This window comes from Salmo salar, chromosome 24, assembly GCF_965601325.2.
Source record: "Salmo salar chromosome 24, fSalSal1, whole genome shotgun sequence".
NCBI lineage: Eukaryota > Metazoa > Chordata > Actinopteri > Salmoniformes > Salmonidae > Salmo > Salmo salar.
Window position 1 is genome coordinate 2015181 of NC_138314.1, and position 25904 is coordinate 2041084.

General features: G+C 43.0%; 2 protein-coding genes across 3 annotated transcripts in view; both read left to right on the plus strand.

Annotated features, from left to right (window-relative positions):
- LOC106584890 (protein prenyltransferase alpha subunit repeat-containing protein 1) overlaps positions 1 to 16337 on the plus strand; it is a 166892-nt gene extending 150555 nt beyond the window's left edge. Inside the window, exons 8-10 of the mRNA XM_045706657.2 lie at positions 5591 to 5731; positions 11871 to 12368; positions 12474 to 16337. The gene's annotated coding sequence lies outside the window, so the exon portion shown is untranslated. The remainder of the gene's footprint in view (positions 1 to 5590; positions 5732 to 11870; positions 12369 to 12473) is intronic.
- The window catches only part of apba1a (amyloid beta (A4) precursor protein-binding, family A, member 1a), a 76540-nt gene continuing 56239 nt past the window's right edge, over positions 5604 to 25904 (plus strand). For both annotated transcript variants that reach the window (XM_014170497.3, XM_082968387.1), the window contains exon 1: positions 5604 to 5731. The gene's annotated coding sequence lies outside the window, so the exon portion shown is untranslated. The remainder of the gene's footprint in view (positions 5732 to 25904) is intronic.

Consider the following 25904-nt stretch of genomic DNA (forward strand, 5'->3'; position numbering starts at 1 on the left):
TTCGACACTAATGACGATTTGAAAAAAGTCGCTTGAAAGGCATAAGCTCTACTTTGTTTTTTTGCGCAGTTCCTCATTCACAATTTGACAAGCACTTGATAATGCCTCGAATTTCCCGGCGACATCCCCTTTGTGTGGCCGTAATGCACCCTAAAAAAATCCATGCCTTTGTCATGCCAGTGTCCGTTCTTCCCTTGGCCCAGAGTGCTGCGTTGTGCCCTTCTCCCTGAGTGCTGCGTACTCCGAAGCACCTCACTCACATAGCTCTGCATCACATGAACGGGCCTTTCTCACAGTCTACAAGTAAAGACAGACACATTTGGGACGCAACTGCGCGTGTCCTTATCCAATTCCGAGGTGCATATTGAGATATCGGAAGAACTATCCACATTTACTTTTCGCCAGCCAACAAGATGAGTAGGCACAAGATGAGTAGAACACCAAAAACACTAGCCTATGGGGCCTCCCGAGTCGTGTAGCGGTCTAAGGCAATGAATCGCAGTCCGTCACTACAGACCCGGGTTCGATCCCAGGCTGTGTCACAACCGGCCATGACCAGGCGTCCCATAGGGCGACGCACAATTGGCCCAGTGTTGTCCGGGTTAGGGGAGGGTTTGGCCGGGGAGCTTTACTTGGCTCATCGCGCTCTAGTAACTCCTTGTGGCGACTTTTGTCGTCATTTGAACAGTGTTTCCTCTGACACATTGGTACAGCTGGCTTCCAGGTTAAGCGGGCGGGTGTTAAAGAGTGAGGTTTGGCGGGACATATTTCGGGGGTTGCATGACTCCACCTTCACTTCTCCCGGGCCCTTTGGGGAGTTGCAGCGATGAGACAAGATCATAATTGAAATTGGGCAAAAAGGGGGTAAAATACAAAAAACTACAATAATTTTTTTTAAAGCACTAGCCTATGTCAATCTACTATCCACCATAGTACAAAAGTTGACATATTCTGTGCAATAAATAAATATTCCAAACATAGCAGTTGTGGGATGCTATAGATTCTAACTTAATACAAACACTAGCATCAACAAAAAAGTTTTTTTGTGACTGACGCAACAGATCAGAACTTTTAGCTTAAAATGTTGATAAACTTGTAGGCTTTTTTTCACATAAGCGCAGCAATGCGCACATGGCAGTAGGCTATAAGCGCAAGTGTTCCATTAGCGGGAAAACACCATTATCAAAAGTGACCGCAAATGTGATTATGCATGAAATGCTTTTAATATAAAGGTGCATTTTTATGGTGAAAATCTTCTTCCCCAAACTTGAAACTCACTCGCTGCTTATGTATGCCAGGTAGGCTCTGCACCCCTTGTAAAGTGGATTCATGTGCTTCATTTTAAGAAGTTATTTGGCCACTTTAGTTGTGATACCAACCTTATCAAAACATATAAGCCTATGGGCTAGGCTTCATGAGGTGTGCGACTATGATTAAAAAACGTCGGGGGAAAAAAATATTGTTTCTTGCCTTACGCTGAGCATCATTCACAAGTGATAATATATCATTCACAAGTGATAGGCTAATATTGTCACTATTATCAGACTATTCTTGATTTAATCTTGTCTTTACATATACTAAATAATATATCTGTGAAATTTGTTTTGATTTAGAATGGACCATTATCATGCACCTGTCTCCAAACCGGGACAGAGGAAAAAATACATGTCACCTATGCACTTAAATAGCGAATGGAGAACACTTTTCCCGTGGTTCATTTTCATGCCAGCCAGGTAGGTTATACTCCTGTTGTAAAGATAAGCAATGTGCTTTATATTAAGAAAGTTGAGAAATAAATATAGTAGGCTGTCACGCCCTGACCAGGTGAACTCGGGTATTTTGGGTCAGGGTGGGTCATGTTGGGTATTTTTCCTTGGTTTGCTTTCTATGTTTGCATTATAGCCTTGTGTTAGCTCTATGTGGGTGATTTCTATGTTGGGTTCTGTCGATTCCCAATCAGAGACAGCTGTCGCTAGTTGTCTCTGATTGGGATCACATTTAAGTTCCTTTTTCCCCCACGCTGTTTGTGGGGTGTTGTCTCTTTGATTTTGAGCAGTTAACGTATCGGCATTTTCTTGGTTTTGTGTACGTGTTTATTTCAGTGTAAAGAATAAACATGTGTTCGCTCCCAGCTTCGTTTTGGTCCGCTTCCTCATCACCCGACGACGATCGTTACATAGGCCTAGCCTGTAGAAAGCTGATGGGATCCTCTTTTTAATAGAGGCCCTCACTCTGTTTTCTCGCACAATTGCATAGCCTATAGAAATGTTACGCAACATGAGCTCATGGGCTCTCATGAAATGTTCAATAAAATGTTTGATAACAATTGCATTGATGTCAGAGTGATTAGAGGGACAATAGTGTTAGCAGTTAGCAAGTTTGGTAGGCTGCTAATGACCATCAACGGCATCAGAGTGTCAGGGCTGTGCACTGCTGGTGGAGAAGTCAGGTGCAGGAGAGCAGGGAGTATTGAACAAGCGCACACTTTATTATGGCAGTAGCGAAAATAACAGAAGAACGCAGCTTCTTGAAAACCTCCAGCCCACAAGGCAAAAGTGTAAGGCGCGATAAATGTTCAATACAAGACACTGTAATACAAAATAAACAAACCGTGTGCAAAAACACGGAAACATGAAAACCCAGTCTAGCGCGTAACGATAACCACATAACACGAAACAATTACACACAAAGACATGGAGGGGAGCAGAGGACTAAATACATGCAGTGTGATTATGGAATGAAAACCAGGTGTGTATGGAACAAGACAAAACAAATGGACATATGAGAAATGGAGCGGCGATGGCTAGAAAGCCGGTGACATCGATCGCCGCACGCCGCCCGAACAAGGAGAGGAGCCGACTCCGGAAGTCATGACAGTGCCCCCCCCCCTTGACGCGCGGCTCCAGAGGCACGCCGACACCGGCCTCAGGGACGACCCGGAGGGCGAGGCGCAGGGTGATCCGGCCGGCGACGGTGAAACTCCCACAGCAGTTCGGAGTTTCAACCGGAACCCAGCACCTCTCCTCCGGACCGTACCCCTCCCACTCCACGAGGTACTGAAGGCCCCCTGCCCGACGCCTTGAATCCAGGATGGAACGAACGGAGTACGCCGGGGCCCCCTCGATGTCCAGAGGGGGCGGAGGGACCTCCCGCACCTCAGATTCCTGGAGCGGACCAGCCACCACCGGCCTGAGGAGAGACACATGGAATGAGGGGTTAATACGGTAATCAGAGGGAAGCTGTAATCTGTAACACACCTCGTTCACCCTCCTCAGGACTTTGAATGGCCCCACAAACCGCGGACCCAGCTTCCGGCAGGGCAGGCGGAGGGGCAGGTTTCAGGTCGAGAGCCAGTCTCACTGCAGTGACGGTCTAGGCTGGTCTTTTGCCGAAACGCGGCTCGCTGGAGGTGAACATGGGCGGCCTCCCATGTCTCCTCCGCGCGCCTGAACCAGTCATCCGCCGCAGGAGCCTCGGTCTGACCCTGATGCCACGGCCCCAGCTTCCGGCAGGGCAGGCGGAGGGGCAGGTTTCGGGTCGACGTACCCCAATACGCACTGAAAGGGGGAGAGGTTAGTGGAGGAGTGGCGAAGCGAGTTCTGTGCCATCTTGGCCCAGGGCACGAACGCCACCCCCGGCCGGTCCTGGCAATAGGACCGCAGAAACCTGCCCAGATCCTGGTTGACTCTCTCTACCTGCCCGTTACTCTCGGGGTGAAAACCCGAGGTAAGGCTGATCGAGACCCCCAGACATTCCATGAACGCCTTCCAGACTCTCGACGTGAAATGGGGACTCCGATCAGACACTATATCCTCAGGCACCCCGTAGTGCCGGAAGACGTGAGTAAACAGGGCTTCTGCAGTCTGTAGGGCCGTAGGAAGACCGGGCAGAGGGAGGAGACGACAGGACTTAGAGAAACGATCCACAACGACCAGGATCGTACTGTTTCCCTGTGAAAGAGATAGATCGGTAAAGAAATCCACAGACAGGTGTGACCAAGGTCGTTGTGGAACGGGTAAGGGGTGTAGCTTACCTCTGGGCAGGTGTTTCAGAGCCTTACACTGGGCACACACCGAGCAGGAGGAAACATAAACCCTCACGTCCTTAGCCAAGGTGGGCCACCAGTACTTCCCAGTCAGACAGAGCACAGTCCGACCGATCCCCGAATGACCAGAGGAGGGTGATGTGTGTGCCCAATAGATCAACTGGTCACGGACAGCAGACGGAACGTACATACGCCCGACAGGACACAAAAGTGTAAGGCGCGATAAATGTTCAATACAAAACACTGTAATACAAAATAAACAAACCTTGTGCAAAAACACGGAAACATGAAAACCCAGTCTGGCGTGTGACGATAACCACGTAACACAAAACAATTACACACAAAGACATGGAGGGGAACAGAGGACTAAATACATGCAGTGTGATTATGGAATGAAAACCAGGTGTGTATGGAACAAGACAAAACAAATGGACATATGAGAAATGGAGCGGCGATGGCTAGAAAGCTGGTGACGTCGATCGCTGAACGCCGCCCGAACAAGGAGAGGAGCCGACTTCGGCGGAAGTCGTGACACAGAGCTTGGAGAAGCCTAATTACCATGACTAAACAGTCACGTAGAATTTGACTGCCTTCATGACTCGTGACTGTCGGTGTGGCGGTAATACGGTCACTGCAACAGCCCTAATCATGAAAACACTACTCTGTCCTCCCCACTTCCTCAGTTCCTCCCAACCTATACACATACAGCATGTAGTACATAGTTTATATCAGGCAACAGTTTATGACATCACCTCTTTTTGGATGCAAGAGGAGATGCCATCTTGGAAAATGTATTTATTATTTATTTTTGTTATTTATTTTCTTCAGGTGTTATTCAGATATTGTCATAGAGTCACATTGTGCTGCCATCATGTAATACTCTGCTCTGCTCTCTGTCTAAACTCATCTAAATGATGGAAACTTTATCAAGGCCAGACTAGATTCAGAACAAAAATGTGATTTTGTGATCCGCTCTGTGAAAATCTAGGTTACGGCTCTCTCAGTTGAGTCACAGACATCTCACATTGCCTTGACAACTTCGTTGAGTGTGTGTGTGCGGTCTGCGTTTGTGTGTGTGTACGCGTGTGTGCGTTTGTGTGTGTGTGTGTACGCGCGTGCGTGTGTGTGTGAGAGCTCTTGTTCAGATTCACTCTGTTTCATCTGTCACATTGCCACAGAAGTCACATCATAAAGCCAGAGATTTAACAAGAACACAAGGCTGATTTTCCACAGCCTCTCTGCTGCTGCTGCTCTGCCAGGATTATTACAGATAGGACTACTAAGAGACAAACTGGAGCTGTTCTCTCTCTCTTCTCTCACTCTGCCAATGGGATAAGCTTGTTTCAATCTTTTGTAGTATGTGTGTGTGAAGGAGGGCAATGTTTTTTTTCATCCGTTTTTCTCTGTTTCTCCACCCACTCCTCTTACATTAGATCCTCATCTGCCTCTCCCTAGCCTTATCTATAATGTCTCCACTTCTTTTCTGTGCTGTAGTTTGGAGCTGGTGTGTACTAACGCAGCCATATATGCCTTTTTCTGTCTAAGGAGCCAGTGACCTACACTGACACGAGCCACAATGCCACTGAGATCCACGGAACCATAGGGTCCAACCTCAACTCCGGCCCCCTGACCTCTGCTCTGAGAAGCTACCTCACCACCCTCCACACCTATAGATGGTTCTAGAAGGTGAGTGTCTGAGATGCTTCCCTTCCTTCCTTCGTATTTTCTCTCTCTCTGCTACCTGAAGACAACATATTTTATTGAACTGTTATTTTCATCTGAGCATGGCTAAATATCTCTTGCACATTCAGTTTGTTCTTCCAATCATGGAGCTTGGTTGGATTTTCTGGCAGATTGCAATAATGATAATGTACCGGTAGACTTTTTCCTTTACCCAGGGAATTTCACCAGCCAGCCCGTTTGGAATTATTGGATAGAGATAAATGTTTAGCTAGAGATTCTGTAAGTTTGTGTGTGTTTGTGTGTATGCATGCTTGATAGCCAGCTGGTCATCGTGCTACAGTGGTTCATTTGTTCTGTGATGCCTCATTAACTTGACTGAAGCTGGTACTTTGGTGCTCCCCATTCTCTATCTTATTCCCTCTCTCTCTCACTCCCTCACACCCTCTCTCGCGCTCCCTCACTTTCTCTCTCTCGCTCCCTCACACTCTCTCTCTAACTCCCTCACACTCTCTCTCGCCCCCTCACACCCCCACTGTCTCTCTCGCTCCCTCACACTCCCTGTCTCTCTCGCTCCCTCACACTCCCTCTGTCTCTCTTCCTCCCTCACATCCCCCGTCTCTCTCGCTCCCTCACACCCCCTCTGTCTCTCTCTTTCTGCCCCCCCCCCTCTCTCTCTCTCTCTCTCTGCCAAGTGTGTTCCCTTACAACAACAAAAAATGAAAAGAATTACGTGGTTGTCAGACGTGTGAACAAATTAAATTTTTCATAGTATTGTTTTCACCACTTCAGCTTCATTTGGTCATCATCCAGGGACCAACCAGGAACGACCATGCTTATCTTCAGAAGTAAACCAGCAGTGGGATGCAAGGTGCTATGTTGCTGGAATGAATGTACCAAAACTTCCAACTAGAAAAAAAAGCAGCGAAAGGCCAGAGTAACAACCAACGATATGTCAGTCAAATTACAGGAAAGAGGAAGGCGTTTTGTTTATTCGCGTTGTCCATTTACAGTTTATAGTATTTCCTTGCAATATTGTATTTTGCTACCAATACTTTTGGGTTTATGTTTTGCTTTCAAGATCATTCTTTGTGTTTGCAATACTAAAAATGTTGTTCTCGACTTCAGAAGTTTTGCTTAATATTAACGTAACTCACTCACTAGAGGATTTCACCATATACAATAATAACACTATAACTCTATTAAAGGTGTTTAAAGCGGCAATCCTTAATTGAAACAGTTTCGGTAAAAAGCTGTAACTATGCTATGGATGCAAGGACTGAATGTTTTTAGGCTATACAGTGTTTGTTTACATTTACTTTGTTTACAAACATTCAAGAAAATGTGGAATTTTCTTGTGAAAGTGGAATTTTCACATGTGGAGTTTTCTTACATGTGAACCTGCAATTTAGTTTTGTTTTCACGTGATTGATTTTCACATGTGAAACAGCAAATGTGATTTTCACATGTGAAATCTATTCACATTAAAAGTGAGTATACGATTATATGAATGATTTTATCATGTGAAACCACAAATTTTACATGTGAAACTGCAATTCACATGTGAGGTGAAAACATGTTATTCTCCTCACATGTGTAAAGATGGTGTGAAATTTAAGCTCAACATGTGAACCTGCAAATATTTGTTTATTTTTTTTGTAATGGTTGGCTGTCACATCTACAGTGGTTATAGGTACTAGAGAGGGACTAGGCTCAGAGTTAATGAATCGTTAAATGACTGGCCAAGGGATCAAATAGATAGACTCATGCGCTCGCTCGCACGCACGCACGCACGCACGCACACACACACACACACACACACTATCACTGTATGGCCAATACTTGTCCACTCTTGGCTCTTGTTCAGAGTGTTCGTGCATACAATGGCAAGAAAAAGTATGTGAACCCTTTGGAATTACCTGGATTTCTGAATAAATTTGTCATCAAATTTTATCTGATCTTCATCTAAGTCACAACAATAGACAAACACAGTCTGCTTACACTAATAACACACACACAATTATACGTTTTCATGTCTTTATTGAACACACTATGTAAACATTCACAGTGCAGTGTGGGAAAAGTATGTGAACCCTTTGACTTAATAATTGGTTGACCCTCCTTTTTGCAACAACAACCTCAACCAAACATTTTCTTTTGAATTCTGGACCATTCCGCTTTACAAAACTGTTTCAGTTCAGCAATATTCTTGGGATATCTGGTGTGAACCACTCTCTTGAGGTCATGCCACAGCATCTCAATCGGGTTGAGGTCAGGACTCTGAATGGTGCACTCAAGAAGGTGTATTTTCATCTATTGAAGCCATTCTGTTTTTGATTTACCCCTGTGTTTTGGGTCGTTGTCCTGTTGCATCACCCAACTTCTTTTGAGCTTCAATTGGCGGACAGATAGCCTTACATTCTCCTGCAAAATGTATTGATAAACTTGGGAATTCATTTTCCCGTCTATGATAGCAAGCAGTCCAGGCCCTGAGGCAGCAAAGCAGTCCCAAACCATGATGCTCCCTCCATACTTTACAGTGAGGATGCGGTTTTGATGTTGGTGTGCTGTGCCTTTTTTTCTCCACACAGTGTTGTGTGTTCCTGCCAAACAATTCAACTTTAGTTTAATCTGTCCACAGAATATTTTGCTATTAGCGCTGTGGAACATCCAGGTGCTCTTTTGCGAACTTCAGACGTGCAGCAATGTTTTTTTTGGACAGCAGTGGCTTCTTCTGTGGTGTCCTTTCATGAACACCATTCTTGTTTAGTTTTTTACGAATCGTAGACTCGTCAACAGAGATGTTAGCATGTTCCAGAGATACATATACATTAACTTTCTTGTGCTTCAATATCAAACTTGTATGTCATCTGTAAATACGAATAAAATGGTTAAATTAAGAGCCTAGTTGGTTTAGCGACAGAGAAAGCCAGCAACCTTCCCGTTAGCCATGATTGGCAGAGATAATGAGTGGGCTGGACATGCTGAGAAATTAGTTTGGATTGGTCTGCGGTGTTGCGTCTTGTGTCTATAAAATGAGCTGCTCGTAATGCATGAATAATCCTTTCAACTACAGTTTTTTTTTAAAGATATAGCGTTAACCATGGAGAACTGCAAATATGTTGCTACTGCTCTCAATAACGTTGCTGCCCTGAATTTATCAGGTGCTATCGACAAAGCTCAGTGGGAAAAAGTTGTGATGGACTACTTTCTGGACGACGATCGTGCCATGCAATGCTGACTCTCTCACTCTAAAAATAACACGTTTTGAAATCAGTGGAACACAACGGGCCAAACAAGCTGTGCAAACTAAATGGAAACAACACAGGATGTCTTATAAAAGGGGTTGGCAGTCTGCCGTGAAGCTTTCATCCATGTATACAGGTAAGAATCTAGCTACAGATTCAGATATTATACATTTCTAATTTTGTCAAAGTTGTGTTCATTGCAAGCTAAATATTGCTGTTAGCTAGCCAGCTGGAGTTCGATGGCTGGCTTGCTAACTAACATTAAACCTAACGTTATTTGGTTAACTTTAGCTTGACAATCGGTTTGTATTGCTAGTAATATTACTTTATAGATTGAGCTAGATAGCTAACGTTAACGTGACATGTCTTAACAAAGGACCCCAAGTTAAAGCTTGCTGTTAGCTAGCTAATGTTAGCTGAGGGTAGGTGGCTGGCTTGCTAGCTAACATTTGTATTTATATTTGTATTTATTATGGATCCCCATTAGCTGCTGCCAATGCAGCATCTACTCTTCCTGGGGTTCAACAAAATTAAGGCAGTTTATACAATTTTTAAAACATTATAATACATTCACAGATTTCACAATACACTGTGTGCCCTCAGGCCCCTACCCCACCACTACCACATATCTACAGTACTAAATCCATGTGTATGTATAGCCCGAATGTTATGATTTGTGTGTGTGTGTGTATGCATGTGTCTGTGCCAATGCTTGTGTTGCTTCACAGTCCCTGCTGTTCCATAAGGTGTTTTTTTAATCCGTTTTTTAAATCTAGTTTTACTGCTTGCATCAGTTACTTGATGTGGAATAGAGCTCCATGTAGTCATGGCTCTGTGTAGTACTGTGTGCCTCGCGTAGTCTGTTCTGGACTTGGGGACTGTGAAGAGACCTCTTGTGGCATGTCTTGTGGGGTATGCATGGGTGTCCGAGCTGTGTGCCGGTAGTTTAGACAGACAGCTTGGTGCATTCAACATGTCAATACCTCTCATAAATAAAAGTTGTGATGAAGTCAATCTCTCCACTTTCAGCCAGGAGAGATTGACATGCATATTATTAATATTAGCTCTCTGTGTGCATCCAAGGGCCAGCCGTGCTGCCCTGTTCTGAGCCAATTGCAAATTTCCTAAGTCCTTTTTTGTGGCACCTGACCACATGACTGAACAGTAGTCAAGGTGCAACAAAACTAGGGCCTGTAGAACCTGCCTTGTTAAGAAGGCAGAGCATCGCATTATTATAGACAGACTTCTCCCCATCTTAGCTACTACTGCATCAATATGTTTTGACCATGACAGTTTACGATCTAGGGTTACTCCAAGCAGTTTAGTCATCTCAACTTGCTCAATTTCCACATTATTTATTACAAGATGTAGTTGAGGTTTAGGGTTTAGTGAATGTTTTGTTCCAAATACAATGCTTTTAGTTTTAGAAATATTTAGGGCTAACTTATTCCTTGCCACCCACTCTGAAACTAACTTCAGCTCTTTGTTGAGTGTTGCAGTCATTTCAGTTGCTGTAGTAGCTGATGTGTAGTTAAATGTTTTTATTTAACCTTTATTTAACTAGGGAAGTCAGTTAAGAACAAATTCTTATTTACAATGATGAACTCGGACGACGCTGGGCCAATTGTGCGCTGCCCTATGGCCCAATCACAGCCAGTTGTGATACAGTCTGGATTTGAACCAGGTTGTCTGTAGTGACGCCTCTAGCACTGAGATGCAGTGTCTTAGACCACTGCGCCACTTGGGAGTGGTGCAGTGTATAGTGTTGAGTCATCAGCATACATAGACACTCTATCTTTACTCAAAATCAGTGGCATGATATTAGTAAAAATGTAAAAAAGCAAGGGGCCTAAAAAGCTACCCTGGGGAATTCCTAATTCTAACTGGATTATATTTGAGAGGCTTCAATTAAAGAACACCCTCTGTGTTCTGTTAGACAAGTAACTTTTTATCCACATAATAGCAGGGGGTGGAAAGCCATAACACATACGTTTTTCCAGAAGCAGGCTATGACCGTTAATATCAAAAGATGCACTGAAGTCTAACAAGACAGCCCCCACAATAATTGTATCATCAATTTCTCTCAGCCAATCATCAGTCATTTGTGTAAGTGCTGTGCTTGTTGAGTGTCCTTCCCTATAAGCATGCTGAAATTCTGTTGTCAATTTGTTTACTGTGAAATAGCATTTATCTTGTCAAACACAATTTTTCCAGAAGTTTACTAAGGGTTGGTAACAGGCTGATTGGTCGGCTATTTGAGCCAGTAAAGGGGGCTTTACTATTCTTTGGTAGCGGAAAGACTTTAGCTTCCCTCCAGGCCTGAGGGCACATGCTCGCTAGTAGGCTTAAATTGAAGATGTTGCAAATAGGAGTGGCAATATCATCTGCTATTATCCTCAGTAATTTTCCATCCAGATTGTCAGACCCCGGTGGCTTGTCAGCCAATTATTTTTTTCACCTCTTCCACACTGACTTTACGGAATTCAAAAGTACAATTCTTGTCTTTCATAATTTGGTCCGATATACTTGAATGTGTAGTGTCAGCATTTGTTACTGGCATGTCATCCCTAAGTTTGCTTTTGTGTGTGGTATGAAGTGTGTGTAACGTGAGTGTAACGTGAGTGTTTTTTTCTCAGAATGCCATTTCGCATTGGTAGTTATAGCCTAGTCTTAACTAGCTAACTAGCTAACATAAAACCCTATTGGTTAACTTTAGCTAGCTATAACAATCGGTTTGTATTGCTAGTTAAAGCTTGCTGTTAGCTAGCCAGCTGATGTTAGCTACAGTAGCTAATATTACCTGTATGAACTGTGTGTAGTGATGTTATCTCAGTATGCCATTTCGCATCTATTGTATAATAATGCTAAAATATTTGTATCTGGAATTTGTCTTTCAGCATCAATCAGTAGAACACGCCTGATTCTAATCCACCAGTCATACAGTCATCAAAAAGAGAGCTGGCCCAAGCAAGCAAAGGCAGCAGCGCAGTCATCAACTACGTGCACCATTTCTTCACCAACTATGGAGTTGGGAAAACACATGTGGACCTGAATTGTGATAACTGCAGTGGCCAAAACAAGAACAAGTTTGTGCTCTGGTATTATGCCTGGTGGACCATGCACAAGCTCCACCACAATCTGGACCTGATCACAGGCCACACCAAGTTGGCCCCTGACTGGTGCTTCAGCCTCTTCAAGCAGAGCTTCAGAAAGTCGAGAGTGAAAAATTGGTCTGAGACTGCTGGTGTTGTGAAGGACAGCACTGTGACAGGGGTCAACATCCCACAGCTGGTTGGACTGGAAGATGGTACGGTGCTGGTGGAAAGCTATGGCTGGCAACAACATGGCTGGTACTTCAGGCCGCTGCCACAGATCAAGCAGTACCAGAACTTCAGGTAAAAAAGTATTTTCATTGTATGAGGTTATTCTTATTTAAACTTGGGAGGTGAATGAATGTTGTAATGTCTTCAGATTTTTTGTTGTTATTCCCTGTTTTACAGCTTCGATGCTCTGAAGCCTGGTGTTGTCGCCAAGGAGCGTTCGGATTGATGGTACCAGGTTTCAACTGCTGCGCAACGCTGACATCCTTCCTCCCATAGATGGTCTGCCTGTAAAAGCACCACCTGGACTGGATACAGCTAGACAAACTATCTTTTTGAGAAGATCAGGGAGTTTTGCGACGAAGAGGCTATGGACATCACATTCCTTGCACCAAAGTCAAGGGCAGGACAGAAACAGGCTCTCCGAATATACAGTTGAAGTCGGAAGTTTACATACACCTTAGCCAAATACATTTAAATTCAGTTTTTCACAATACGTGACATTTAATCCTAGTAAAATTTCCCTGCCTTAGGTCAGTTAGGATCACCACTTTATTTTAAGAATGTGAAATGTCAGAATAATAGTAGAGAGAATTATTTATTTCAGCTTTTATTTCTATCATCACATTCCCAGTGGGTCAGACGTTTACATACACTCAATTAGTATTTGGTAGCATCGCCTTTAAATTGTTTAACTTGGGTCAAATGTTTTGGTTAGCCTTCCACAAGCTTCCCACAATAAGTTGGGTGAATTTTGGCTCGTTCCTCCTGACAGAGCTGGTGTAACTGAGTCAGGTTTGTAGGCCTCCTTGCTCGCACACACTTTTTCAGTTCTGCCCACAAATTTTCTATGGGATGAGGTCAGGGCTTTGTGATGGCCACTCCAATACCTTGACTTTGTTGTGCTTAAGCCATTTTGCTACAACTTTGGAAGTATGTTTGGGGTCATTGTCCATTTGGAAGACCCATTTGCGACCAAGCTTTAACTTCCTGACTGATGTCTTGAGATGTTGCTTCAAGATATCCACATAATTATCCTTCCTCATGATGCCATCTATTTTGTGAAGTGCACCAGTCCCCCCTGCAGCAAAGCACCCCCACAACATGATGTTGCCACCCCCGTGCTTCGCGGTTGGGATGGTGTTCTTCGGCTTGCAAGCATCCCCTTTTTTCCTCCAAACATATCGATGGTCATTATGGCCATTTTCCAAGCAAGGGTAGCCGTACAAAAGCACAAAACCAGCTGAAATTATGCACTAACCTTTGACAATCTTCATCAGATGACACTCCTAGGACATTATGTTAGACAATACATGCATTTTTTGTTCCATCAAGTTCATATTTATATCCCAAAAAAACATTTTACATTGGCGCGTGACGTTCAGAAAATGTATTCACCCCAAAATTTCCGGTGAATGTGCACCATAATTTACAGAAATACTCATCATAAACGTTGACAAAATATATAACAATTAATTAAAGAAGTATAGATGAACTATTCCTTTATGCAACCGCGTTGTCAGATTTCAAAATAAATTTACGGAGAAAGCACATTGTTCAATATTCTGACTACTGAGCCCCAAGCTATTCAGTTAGCCGTCCAGCCACAGCATCCACAAAACGCTGAAATATGTTAAAAATATTATCTTACCTTTTGCTGATCTTCGGCTGAATGCACTCGGAAGGTCTCCCACTTCCACAAGAAATGTTCATTTGTTCGATAAAGTCCATAATTTATGTCGAAATAAATCAGTTTTGATGGCGCGTCCAGGTCACCATTCCAAAATGCATCTATCCACCATCGACGAAAAGTTATAAAGTTCCCTCAGCATTTGTAGAAACATGTCAAACCATGTTCACGATCAATCTTTAGGGTGTTTTTAACGTAGAATTTCGATAATATCCAACCGGACAATAGCAGATTCATTACAGAAGAAAAATAAAAATGGCTAGCCCTGCGTGAGTGCGCACGAGGTAAGTCAATGACCCCAGCCCGACCACTTACTGTTTCGGGTATTATTCAATCAAATTGCATTGTAGAAGCCTCAAACAAGATTCTAATGACTGTTGACATCTAGTGGAAGCCTTAGGAAGTGCAATATGACATCACAGACACTGTAGTTTAGATAGAACATCATTTGAAATGACTACAACCATGTGAGTTCAAACTTCCTGGTTGGACTTTTCTCAGGTTTTTGCCTGCCATATGAGTTCTGTTATACTCACAGACATCATTCAAACAGTTTTAGAAACTTCAGAGTGTTTTCTATCCAAATCTACTAATAATATAGATATCCTACCTTCTGAGTCTGAGTAGGAGGCAGTTTAATTTGAGTACGTTTTTCATCCAGCCGTGAAAATACTGCCCCCTATAGTGAAGAGGCTAAGTTTCCCTGCATTAAAGTCCCAGCCACTAGGAGCGTCGCCTCTGAATGAGCTTTTTCCTGTTTGCTTATGGCAGAATACAGCTCATTGAGTCCGGTTTTAGTTCCACCTTCGGTCTGTGGTGGTATGTAGACAGCTACGAAAAATACAGATGAAAACTCTCTAGGTAGATAGTGTGGTCTACAGTTTATCATGACATACATACAAAACCCTGAGACTTCCTTAGATATCATGCGCCAGCTATTGTTTACAAATATGCATAGGCCCCTGCCCCGTGTCTTACCAGAATGGCAAGGAAACCATGTGTTTGGTGTATTTGATGCCATTCCACCTATTCCGCTCCAGCCATTAGCACGAGCCGGTCCTCCCCTATTTAGGTGCCACCAACCTCCTGTAGTGCCCAAAGAATGTACCGTAATTTCCGGACTATTAAGCGCACCTGAATATAAGCCGCACCCACTGAATTTAAAAAATATATATATTTTCAACATAAATAAGCCACACATAAGCCGCAGGTGCCTACCGGTACATTGAAACAAATGAACTTTACACAGGCTTTAACGAAACACGGCTTGTAACAAAAATAAATAGGCTTTAACGAAACACGGCTTGTAACAAAAATAAATAGGCTTTAACGAAACACGGCTTGTAACAAAAAATAAAAAATTAGCAGTAAGCTTTAGTTGTCTTTTTGCACTGAGTCAATTCCTCACGCTGCTGTTTCCAACGTCTTATCATCGACTCATTAAGACCAAGCTCCCGTGCAGCAGCTCTATCTCCTTTTCCAACAGCCAGATCAATCGCCTTCAACTTGAAAGCTGCATCATATGCATTTCTCCGTGTCTTTGCCATGATGAGGGTGACAAAATGACTACCGTAATCAGAATGATGGGAAGTTTGAGAGCGCTCGATTTAATCTAAACAGTAAACAAAAAAGTTGTTTGACCTTAACCCGTTCGGCAATTTCATTGGTCTAATGAAAGCTTCATGCCGCCAAAAAACTGAGCACGTCACAGAATGTGTTTTTTTGGAAGGAAAAAATTTGAAAGCGGGAAAAATCCATATATTAGCCGCGTCATTGTTTAAGCCGTGGGGTTCAAAGCGTGGGAAAAAGGTTGCGGCTTATAGTCCGGAATTTACGGTATGTGTGTTTGGGTGTTTTGGTGTGATCTGCTGTCCTGCTGTTGTTGCCAACTGCAACCTGGTTTCATCAGTACAGTAGTATTTTTGTCCTAGCAACTACTTTGTGTAATTTTTAGGGGGGTGATATGATATCTGTTATAGTTACACTCTTAAAAATTGTGCTATCTTGTGTCACGGCTCCTCCTCTGCAGTGCAGGTGCGGTTCCTCCTGCAGGCAGTGATTGGAGCTGGTGTGATTGGAGCCACCTGGGCTCAGGGTATTTAACAAACTGCTCCACTAACCTCGCTCTCGCTTCGCTTGTTCTCTCTCTCCCTGCTCCTCCAGGTATGATCCTGTTTTGTTTGTTCTTTTGTTGGTTTATTTAGTTTCCACTCAGTCATGTTTACACACACATATTCACGCATCCATGCACCCTACATACACCCTACATTATGACATTTCCACACCTCATTCCTTTTTCTTTGTTTAGAATTAATAGTTTTGTTTTATAATAAATAACTTTTTGAATTGGCCTATACCGGTTGTTGATGTCCTCTCATTTTTGCCACAGGCTATGAGCCGGCCTGTGACACTTGACACTTGCGCCTCCTTAGCGCCAACCGAAAATAGAGCCCCCTATGTCAGCCCCTGAAAATCAGCTATCATCCTCAGTCTCTGGACCAGAAGGAACGTACCTACACTCTTAGAAAAAAAGGGTTCCAAAAGGTTTCTTCGGCTAACCCCATAGGAGAACCCTTTGAAGAACCCTTTTGGCTTTCATGTTAAACCCTTTCCACAGAGGGTGACTTAGGGGGCTCTATTTTTGGCAACAAATTTGTTTACAATTTTATTATGTACAAACTGGCGCACTGGCATTTTCCAGCCCTAGCGCCAGGGTCGTCAATTTAGCTATCTAACATCAGCTTGCTTATGCTGAGGTGGCAACATTTGATGTGTGTCCTTAAAAACAAGAGCAAAAGTGACAATTTCATGCAGCACTAATGGGAAGTTTTAACCCTATCATTCCCAGGATTCCAGCAAAACTAGGGTTTTAATTTATCTGCTTTTCATTTATTTGCATGTCCAACCCATATCTTTATCCTCACAATTAAGTGTTTTACCATTTTCTTTTTAGGACAACCAGTGCTACAAGTAGAACACAAAACAATTTTACATAAATAGTTGCATTCACGTTACTCTTGTGAGCCATAGAGCAAAACATGTTTGTAGCTCAAACCATTCGGACACTACAGATGGTGGGAAGAGTTAGACAAATTATTTTGCCAATTAGTTTCAGCTGGCTGGTGTCTGACCCGGGCCCCTTCGTGGTCCGCTCTTGTCTCACAAACGCCGCTCTAGCTCAGCGCCCGTTAATCACACAGACCAATGCAGAAGAAATGGACGAATCCAATGGTACAGAATTCTGTAGCTCAAAATACTTTCAGATACTTTTGAGAATCTGCGTTGCACATAGGTAACTATACAATTCACAGGAGCCTAGTATTTTGTATAGATGTGCAAATGTTATGCGCAGAGATTTAGGCCTACATGTGCACACAGTGCCATGGAACGAGTGAAGCGATTTATGATATCATGCTTCTGACCCCATCCTATTTAGAAATATTGTTGTTAAAAAAAACAAAAAGCTTGTTTTCCATTTCATATCAAGCCCTCCATAGTCTACCCTTACCCTAGGCCTAGGCTACAAAGGCTGGTTCAGCAGCAAAGTCTTGTATTTTTTTATCTTGGACTTTATCCATAAAAGGTGTTTAAAAGGCGACTGCAGGAAATTCTAGCGGCCATGACTGAATTAAACCTGAGTTGGTTTTGGGGTGTGGTTTGATGTGTGAGTTTGCAGGTGGGAAGAGTTAGACAAATTATTTTGCCAATTAGCTTCAGCCGGCTGGTGTCTGACCATGACAAAGTTGGTTTGACTTTGGATAACCTATCTCCGGGGCTAATTGGGGGCCATCAATAAATTGCACAATGTAAATGAGAAAATATTCATTTCAACAATTTATAGGTGGTTTGAGGTTTTTAAGTCATTGAATATTGGAGCTATTGGAATTTTTACATATTGTCCAATTTACAGATGGTCCCTAACTAGCCCCATAGGGATATCCAAAGTGAAATTAAATTTACCACAGGCATTACAGATTATCAGATTATTATCATTATCAGATCCTCCTCTCCACCCTCTCCGAGTTGGGCATCTCCGGCGCGGCCCACGCTTGGATTGCGTCCTACCTGACAGGTCGCTCCTACCAGGTGGCGTGGCGAGAATCTGTCTCCGCACCATGCGCTCTCACCACTGGTGTCCCCCAGGGCTCTGTTCTAGGCCCTCTCCTATTCTCGCTATACACCAAGTCACTTGGCTCTGTCATATCCTCACATGGTCTCTCCTATCATTGCTATGCAGACGACACACAATTAATCTTCTCCTTTCCCCCTTCTGATAACCAGGTGGCGAATCACATCTCTGCATGTCTGGCAGACATATCAGTATGGATGACGGATCACCACCTAAAGCTGAACCTTGGCAAGACGGAGCTGCTCTTCCTCCCGGGGAAGGACTGCCCGTTCCATGATCTCGCCATCACGGTTGACAACTCCCTTGTGTCCTCCTCCCAGAGTGCTAAGAACCTTGGCGTGATCCTGGACAACACCCTGTTGTTCTCCACTAACATCGAGGCGGTGGCCCGATCCTGTAGGTTCATGCTCTGCAACATTCGCGGAGTACGACCCTGCCTCACACAGGAAGCGGCGCAGGTCCTAATCCAGGCACTTGTCATCTCCCGTCTGGATTACTGCAACTCGCTGTTGGCTGGGCTCCCTGCCTGTGCCATTAAACCCCTACAACTCATCCAGAACGCCGCAGCCCGTCTGGTGTTCAACCTTCCCAAGTTCTCTCACGTCACCCCGCTCCTCTGCTCTCTCCACTGGCTTCCAGTTGAAGCTCGCATCCGCTACAAGACCATGGTGATTGCCTACGGAGCTGTGAAGGGAACGGCACCTCCATACCTTCAGGCTCTGATCAGGCCCTACACCCAAACAAGGGCACTGCGTTCATCCACCTCTGGCCTGCTCGCCCCCCTACCGCTGAGGAAGCACAGTTCCCGCTCAGCCCAGTCAAAACTGTTCGCTGCTCTGGCACCCCAATGGTGGAACAAGCTCCCTCACGACGCCAGGACAGCGGAGTCAATCACCACCTTCCGGAGACACCTGAAACCCCACCTCTTTAAGGAATACCTAGGATAGGATAAAGTAATCCTTCTAACCCCCCCCCCCTTAAAAGATTTAGATGCACTATTGTAAAGTGGTTGTTCCACTGGATATCATAAGGTGAATGCACCAATTTGTAAGTCGCTCTGGATAAGAGCGTCTGCTAAATGACTTAAATGTAATGTAAAATTACAATCGGTTCGCTTGCAGCTGCACTCCATGATTACTTGTGTCCTGCCAGCAGTGGGCATGTGGGCAGGATGGAAACAAACCCAACCTTCATTTATGTTGTGATGCAGTCACGATCAAAAGTTTCACGAGACTGACTTCATGACCAAAATTATCCTCTTTACACTTTGTAGTCAATTCTGACAGTATAATAAATGTTTCTGACTCATATCAATGCCACATAGGCTGTTTTCTAAATGAGAAGTAGTTTTTTAGGGGCTGTTGCTCTTTAAATGGTCTATTCGTCAGAGTGCCTTCATTTGAAAATATACTGCACATCCTAAAACATACACACATATGCCTACCAGCATACTTCATTTAGCTTGTTCAAGTATCCATCCCCATCTCCAAAGACCACCACTCATCCGGTTACCAAAGACGTGCTCCTCCAATGAGTGGCCAAGCCCTCGTTACACCTACAACTTATTTATTTATCAACAACCAGCCCTTTTGTACCATTGCCAGCTATTGTGAAAATAGCTGAAATATTTCTGACAAACCCCCATTGCTTAGATTTACCATTGCGTTAGGTTTGTTAAACTAGAGCCAAGGATCAGTTTGGCCTTTTTAGACCACACAATAAATAACATTACATGGACCCTAGCACTCCAACTCTGAGATGCTTGATATATACAACCCCTGATCTCTGATTTGATGTGCAGAGAGGAAAGAGGGCCATTATGCACCAGTCCATCTCAAGAGGAGGAGACATATTGTATGTCTGTCCTGGCGGCTGTGGGAAGAAATAAAGAATGAAATATTGATTCTCAATCTCTCTTGCCTCCGCAGGCCACGACAGTCAATTTGTTTTTGCAATGCATGCTGGGACTCACCCTGGGAGGAGAAGGCGGAGGGTCTGAGTCACTGGAGCCTGGCGTTATAGAAAATAAATAACCATGAAAAATGTATCAAAATAATGTCATTTTTCATGTTTTATTCACTGAATTTCATATCAGAGATGTGTGCAGTAGACTCGTTTAGAGTTGTAGTTTATTTAATCGGTATACACAGCTTTGATTCGAGGCCCCTGCAGCTGTACACATCTTTTCATCTTTAACTAATGAAATGGTGCACATTTGAACTTTTATAAGAGTTGATGGTGTGTGTGTGTGTGCGTGCGCGTGCGTGTGCGTGCGTGCAACTTTCCTGTCTGAGTGTGTTTGTGGGGGTTGGATCTTGGATGTCTTGAAGGGCTCTCTTTCTTCAAAATAAATGCCTGTTACTTTTTATAGCCCAGCTGCTTTTGTAACAATGCCAAAATCCCATTTCTAACTGCTATTGAAATAACCATATGATCCCATTGAGCTCTTTGACTTTCCTTCAGGGTATATTGACTGTGATGTTTAGTTACAGCCAAATACATAGGCTTATTGTAAAGGCTTGTTCAATTTAAACACACACACACACACACATAGCCCTGAGAAAGGTTGAGTTTTCTTTTTTTTATTGCTTTGTTACTATTTTCACAAGTATGTGGGGGAATTTTCTAAACTCTTAGTACAAAACTCCAAACTTGTAATGCAGCCAGTCTTACATTCAAAACCTTTCATTGTGCATTAATTTTGTTTGTAGACATCTTTCACCACACAAGCATTGATCCAAAACACAACATAGTGATGTCTTCTCAATTCAGATATTTTAACCACCAGTTCATCCAAAAGCAAAAAATATGAGAAATGTTTCAAAATTGCCCTTTGAATGTAATATGCTTATTGTAAATTACAGTACATTAGTTTTCACATTAGGCAATACACTTGCACAACCCATTAAAATTTACTGAGCAACTTTCACAATGTAGTCAAATTAAAGAAACATAATGTTTAGCAGGGACTAGTTTGCATCAAGCCTGTAAATATCATCATTGTTCATGCACCTGGGGAAAAACCCTTTGGCATGGTGAATCCACGCCTGACTTACAGTAGATCTGGATTGATGTCATTGCATGCCGCATCCATGGCCTGAAGGAGGGGGGTACGCTCATGGGGATGGCAATCATACATCTTCCATCTGTATTGTAATTGCGTATTGCATTTTACAGTGTTGTATTGTACTTGTGGCTCAGTTCATAACAACATGGCACTAGCAACACAAGAGTTTTTGGTTCGATTCCCACTGGGGAATTGTATTGTATTGAGATTGTATTGCTGCACTATAGGAGCTAGAAACACAAGTATTTCGCTGCACCTGCTGTAACATCTGCTCAGCTGTGTACGCGACCAATAAACTTTTATTTGATTTGCTACATACAGTACATCTCTGATCTTTTTTAATGCTTACTGTGAAGTAAAATCAGAATAGTCATAATAATAGTACTTTTGAGTATATTTCAAGCTTTTATGTTTCTACTTTACAGACATACACTTTCATTATGTAGTTCTCAAAACCTGTATTAGACAAACCAGTTTACATGTTAAATGTATAGCTACAGTAGGTTTACCCAACTTTTATGTGATCATCAATTAAGAGCTGTTGGATTAAGCGATAGTAAAATGTATTTTAACTAAAGGGAAGAGAATAATATCAAAAGTAATGTGAGCATCGCATCGTGAAAGGCAATTACTTTATTTAAACATGTATTGCAAAGTGAAAGATGTATTTCTAGATGAAAGCCTGATTAAGTTATTAAGTGAAAAAATTAATTTGTGTGTTCTACTTAGTCAATTGAAAATGTGCTTAGAGTTTTGAAACTGCCTTTTTGACTAGCTGTTTTGAGTTTTGTACCAAGAGTTGTGAAAAGTGCACATAAGCGATTAAACAAAACTGTAGTTTACTTGAGAATAGTCAAATATGGTGTGTTTGCCCATGGGCTCCCTCAGACAGAACTAACCCAGCACTGTGACAAGTACAGAGTATAGATCCTTATACTGTATCTCTGGAGGCTAGCACCATGTTATACTGCGTCAGAAAAGCTGAATGAAAAAGATGTAAGGCAGATTAACGCAGCCTTCACTTGCGGTTCCCACCAAAGTTGAAATAATTAGTAGAGAGTAGAGGGAATAATCATCTCTAACTCAGTCATGCTGCGTGGCTTCAGAAAAGGAGGAAACCAATTTTCTCCTGCTTCTGTTCGACTTCTGCGCATTCGCCATTCTTCTCTGACTGAGATTCAGATTTTTTTATTTTAGCTTTCCTGGCTAATCCGTTAGCAAGAGGATTTAACCAACAAAGACAACCATGGAATTAACAGGCTTTTTTTGGCTTTTAATATATTTTTGAGTTAAAATAACACTTAACCCTAGCTTTCTTGCCTGTACCTGGAATCATGTCACTACATTTAAAATATGTGTAAGGCGTGGGTGTTGGTAGATGAGGAATCAAATGCAGGAGAACAGTGATTCGGTGTATGGGCTTTAATAGGCTTCCAAACAAAACGACAGCCAACCCAAACAACGCACAGAGTGCACAACAAAGCAAAGTGCCCCAAACACACGGGAGAAAACACAGCTTGCGCAAACATATGCACCACTGAAGAATGTGCAACAAACCGCGTGTAATCACGCGCAGCATACAATGGGAAAAATAATCCCGCACAAAGAGCAGGCGGGCCTGCTGGCTAATAAAGCCCGCTAATAGCCCAACTAAAAACAGGTGCGCCTAATAACGAAAAGGGGGAAAACAAAAAGGGAGTCAGTGGCAGCTAGTAGGCCGGTGACGACGACCGCTGAGCGCCACCCGAGCAGGAGGGGGAGCCACCTTCGGTAGGAGTCGTGACAATATGCTAATTATTCTAGGCTTGTATGCTTTCTCTCTGCCTCACAGAATAATGCTAGGCCTATGTAATTGATATAGAGTCTACAATCACAGATAATATGACCTCCGGACCAGAAATCAATGTTTATCTTCTTTGTGTATTGACTACTGGCTATAAAGATGGCATAATCAGTATGCTAATGATATAAAACACGGTCAATGCAGCTATCGTTGTGTTTTGGCAGAATGTCCTTGACCTAATGTTTAATTGTCGTAGTATTCTTTGTGTTCCTAGGGAATGTAATTAGTTCAGTAATAGGTGTGTGTGTGTGTGTGTGTTCAGTAATTGATGCAGATTCTGTATGTACTTGTGTGCATGTAATTGTGTATGTTTGTGGGTGGAAAATTTACTTGATTGATATACAGTACAGTTAGCGTGTGTATCTGAGTGTGTTATCCTTACATAATACCCTGGGATCTTGTCTGTCTGTCTGTCTTCTCCCCTCATTCCCCACGACCCTCTACACACACACAACACATTTTGAGCACTTATGTCATTAGAGGAAGGATTCAATCAAGTTGTCACCCTGTCAAAGTGGGCGCATCTGGACAGGCTATTTAGTGAGAGCTGAAAGATTCGGAAGGAAGGAGAGGCTTGTTCATCAACCACACTGTTCTATGTGTGTGTGTCTGTGCCTTTCTCTGCGATTGTGTTTCTCTGAGATGGTTTGTTATATGTGTGTGTGCCTACATACAAGCGTGCATGTGTGTGTGTGTGCAGGATAATGAGATAATGAGAGATAATGTCTCTGATGTTAATGGGAAGTGTGTGTTGTGGCATGTCCAGGCGGTTCAGTTCTGTGTCACTGTCATGTGTCAGCTCTGATCGGCCCAACTGCTGATATGAGTATAGCCTGAGCTCAGCACCTCTAGGGTTGTGTGTGTGACATGTACTGTATATAAGCCTGCCTCTAGGACCACATAAATGCCTGGCTCTGCCCATATGTCTGTAGCCCTACAGTAAGTGTCTATAAATGTCCAGGTCTGGTTTATAGGCCAAAACACTGACCAGACCAGACCAAATAACGAAACCATGGGGTCTATTGACTGATTGGCCTTGCCGAACATATAGTTCATCCTGTATGGCTTAATGGTATGATGTTTTATCCTTCTTAGGAGAATGAGACACTGGCCATGTACAAATACCCATACTATATAGTAGACCGTTTGAGTATGCAAAGAAATTACATTTCATAGTATGCAACATTTCGAAAATTAAGTATGTTTTAAATGCCCGGATGTCATACTCCAGGGTTCCCAAACTGGCGGCCTGGTGGTTTTATTTGCCCCCCAGGTTTTCTGTTGGACATACAGTTGAAGTCGGAAGTTTACATACACCTTAGCCAAATACATTTAAACTCAGTTTTTCACAATTCCTGATGTTTAATCCTAGTCAAAATTCCCTGTCTTAGGTCAGTTAGGATCACCACTTTATTTTAAGAATGTGAAATGTCAGAATAATAGTTGAGAGAATTATTTATTTCAGCATTTTTTTCTTTCATCACATTCCCAATGGGTCAGAAGTTTACATACACTTAATTAGTATTTGGTAGCATCGCCTTTAAATTGTTTAACTTGGGTCAAATGTTTTGGGTAGCCTTCCACAAGCTTCCCACAATAAGTTGGGTGAATTTTGGCCCATTCCTCCTAACAGAGCTGGTGTGACTGAGTCAGGTTTGTAGGCCTCCTTGCTCACACACACGTTTTTTCAGTTCTGCCCACAAATTTTCTATGGGATTGAGGTCAGGGCTTTGTGATAGCCACTCCAATACCTTTCTTTTGTTGTCCTTAAGCCATTTTGCCACAACTTTGGAAGTATGTTTGGGGTCATTGTCCATTTGGAAGACCCATTTGAAACCAAGCTTTAACTTCCTGACTGATGTCTTGAGATGTTGCTTCAAGATATCCACATAATTTCCCTTCCTCATGATGCCATCTATTTTGTGAAGTGCACCAGTCCCTCCTGCTGCAAAGCACCCCCACAACATGATGCTGCCACCCCTGTGCTTCACGATTGGGATGGAGTTCTTCGGCTTGCAAGCCTCCCCCTTTTTCCTCCTGCAAGCCTCCCCCTTTTTCCTCCAAACATAACAATGGTCATTATGGCCAAACAGTTCTTTTTTTGTTTCATCAGACCAGACAACATTTCTCCAAAAAGTACGATCTTTGTCCCCATGTACAGTTGCAAACCATAGTCTGGCTTTTTTATGGCGGTTTTGGAGCAGTGGCTTCTTCCTTGCTGAGCTGCCTTTCAGATTATGTCGATATAGGACTTGTTTTACTGTGGATATAGATACTTTTGTACCTGTTTCCTCCTGCATCTTCACAAGGTCCTTTGCTGTTGTTCGGTGATTGATTTGCACTTTTCACACCAATGTACGTTCCTTTCTAGGAGACAGAACGTGTCTCCTTCCTGAGCGGTTTGACGGCTGCGTGGTCCCATGGTGTTTATACTTGCGTACCATTGTTTGTATATATGAACGTGGTACCTTCAGGCGTTTGTAAATTGCTCCCAAGGATGAACCCGACTTGTGGAGGTCTACAATTTTGCTCTGAGGTCTTGGCTGATTTCTTTTGATTTTGCCATGATGTCAAGCAAAGAGGCACTGAGTTTGAAGGTAGGCCTTGAAATACATCCACAGGTACACCTCTAATTTGTTATTTCACCTTTATTGAACCAGGTAGGCAAGTTGAGAACAAGTTCTCATTTACAATTGCGACCTGGCCAAGATAAAGCAAAGCAGTTCGACACATACAACAACACAGAGTTACACATGGAGTAAAACAAACATACAGTCAATAACACAATAGAAAAATAAGTCAAATTGACCCAAATGATGTCAATTAGCCTATAAGAAGCTTCTAAAGCCATGGCATTATTTTCTGGAATTTTCCAAGCTGTT